Here is a 3,292-nt window from a genome sequence, read left to right on the forward strand (position 1 = left end):
TGGTCTGACTCTTTATTATGCGGTCCTCTTTATTAAGTATAATAACACACATCACTTGTTGATTTTTAAAGTTTATTTTGTTCATATGTATAATGCTGGGCTGTGACTGGGGCAACAATATTTAAAGAAACTGTTTTTAATCCCATGGTGTAAGTTGAGAACTCTCTCCTTGTTTCAAATGTTGGATATTTTATGTTCACAGATGATGCTACAAGCTCTTAACACCCATTTGTCGTAATATATTTATGCCAGATTTATGAAGGGCATGTTCACCCCAGAACAACATAAAGACAAAACCAGGTTTTATAAAACATATATATTCATCGTTTGTATAGCCCACAATGGTTTGGGCATGCATTGTTCTGTCCCTAGACCGACCCTTTGCTGTCTCAGCGCCTGTATCGAACGCATCATTTCTACAATGCATTTTGGGGTCAGCATGTGGCATATTTAACGTAGCGAATTATCAGTGTAAGCTTTTTCCAAACATTTCTGACTATCCTGTTGGGGGTCATCAATTTTGTGCTTTGAGCACCACCTGTGAAAGTGTTGTTTTAAACACCTTTTCAGAACAATGGCCATAAAATCCTTGCTGGCCAGAGCATCGACCCAGGTCACAGCCGGTATGCCTGTATCATTTTTAAGGCTATAGGTTTCCATTAGCAAAACACAAGCCTTACACATGATATTTTCAGAATCCCCTGAGTTTTCAAGTTGATTCGAACAGCAAACACAGTAAATATTGACAGTATCTTCTAAAGCCTGGTTCTCCTCAGCGCCATCCACTTTATTGGTTAGATGCTGTAGACAAATGAAATATGCATATGAAATACACATGCTCGCATTAAAATATACTCACCGGATAACAGGCCGTCCGATAGCCGGGGCACAACCCCCCCTGTTTTTGCTGCTGGCGCAATGGAGCATAACCAGTCTCTGGTGTCATGCCCACATCTGTCTGCAAAACCATAGATTGATATCCTCTGTCCTCAGAACCCCTATAGGTTGCAGATGGTTTCTCCAAACCACGTCATCGCCATTCCAGGTCGCCATTTTCAGATTAGCAAGTGTTATGGGCACGTGCTCCTTAATGTTTTGAACGCAATCTCCAACAGACTCTCCCATAACCGTACAAGTAAGCACCGGTTTGCTGCCGATAGAGATTGTGGACATGTTCTTGCAGAGCTCACCGTTCTCGCAATCCGCCAACAAGTCCTGGGCAAACTCCAGTTCATCATTCTCCATAAAACAATAAGGGGTATAACTATCAATGGAACCCCCTGGGCTTCCTCTGGGTGTTTTCCCCTTGTTGTAACTGTAGCTGTTCATAATTGCTGTTTCCTGAATAGCCCCTGTAAAGCTCAAAAAGCGCAGTTTTTTCCAACCCACCGCAAAAGCTCTATATCCAGGTTGTAAAGCCCACCCCTGATGCCATCACAGCCTTAAATATATCAAACCTTCTTGAAATTCTTAAACTATATCCAATTTATATCAAATTTATTAAAGGTTGTATCAAATGCATCCCCACTTTATATAAAAGTAATATAAAGTTCATATAAACATTATTCAAAGTCTTATCAAATGTACGCGACTTTATATAAAAATATGAAACATATATAACGTTTGTATACAATTAAAGTTCTTATCAAATGTACTCCAACTTTTTATAAAATCAGCTATTGCACCTAGAATTATATTACATCTAAATAAAAACTCTCATAAAATCATGACATCGGCTACTGTGCCTAAACTTATATTAAATCTATATGAAAAGTATTATAAAATCATGGCATCAGCTATATATTTAAAAACCAAACACACTCCTGCGTCACCAACACGTCACCACGACAAAACCCTAACATTCACAGTCTCTCTCTTCACAACTCACTTCGCCCTCCACAGGCAACAGCGCCCACGCGATCTCCCAGAAACATTTTTATATTAACTTTATATTCACTCTATATCATACTGATATAAATGATATCCTTTTTAATATCAAACTACTAAAACACTTTATGTCAAGAAATATACATATGATATAAAAGAAATATCATCTTTGACATCAATTTTATATTAAATTGATATCAAGTTTATATCAAACCCATATCATGGGAGGGCGGGACTAAGGACACCAATGGGGCATTTCCACCTATCAAAAATTTAACATTGCAAAAAAGGGGTCCCGTATACTACTTGGCTGCAGAGGCGTGGATCAAGCCAGCAGCAACAATATGAGCAGCCGATGCGTTTAAGGTGAAAATGGAGCTTGGTTTGAGGTGAGGTTACCTCTCACTGTTAGAATCCCTTTATGACTGTCCGTCACCATTATAAATGTTTCTTTTCAATAGATGTGGGAAAATAATAGTTGCAGCTTCCACTTTTGCAGATCAAAATATAAATGTTAATAAATGCAGCAAAAATGACAAAAACATAAATATGTATAGGTACAGGGGAAAATGTCTTCAAAACAAAAACCATAAAACTAGGAGCACTAGCTATAATTACATGCTGGCAGACTCTGATCTTGCTTGGTGGGATCTCCTCCCTAACCCAATGCTCTACTCTCAGCTTCTACCCTAGGTCACCTCTACTCCCTCCAATGCAGAGAAGAACTTACAAGCCCTCATGGACTTCGATTGGCCAATGCTTCTTCAAACTAACTCTTTTGTTTAAAATCCTGAGATGCATCTTCACTCAGAGAGTGGCCACAGTGATGGCCATAATCCTGCCTCACTTGGATTACAGGATGAAACTCTGCCTCTGCTCGCCGATTTACATTCTGGCCAAACTGCAAAGGGAACAGGACACAACCACAAGGCTCATACTCCACGTTGGCCCTTGGGATCCCATCACCTGGTCTTTACATGTTCTGCATTGGTTTCCAGTGAGCCTCCCTGCCACCTCCAAAGATCACTGCTTCACCTGGTGGATGATCCACTGGAAGGATCTACACTCTAAGAGAGCAGACTGCTGCCATACATCCCATACATAGTGGTTGTACTACACTCTACACAAAGCACATACAAAAAACACACCTCACCCCTTTCACTCAGCCAACCACCCTCTCCTGTCCTATTTGCAAACATCCACCCACACCTCATCCCAAGCCAGCACTCTCTCAGACTCCGCAGAGCTCTGCCTCCCAGGGTTCCCCCGAGCAGCCCAGCTCTATCAACAGAGAAACTCAGTTGTGTGGTCCCAACACAACTTTCCCGCCATTCCACTTAGATGCCTGGCCTAGATGAGCTGACTGCTGATGTCCAAGCACAGCAGCTGTGAACAGACCACAATC

Source organism: Ambystoma mexicanum, chromosome 2p (assembly GCF_040938575.1).
Source record: "Ambystoma mexicanum isolate Mex_15411 chromosome 2p, UKY_AmexF1_1, whole genome shotgun sequence".
Lineage (NCBI taxonomy): Eukaryota > Metazoa > Chordata > Amphibia > Caudata > Ambystomatidae > Ambystoma > Ambystoma mexicanum.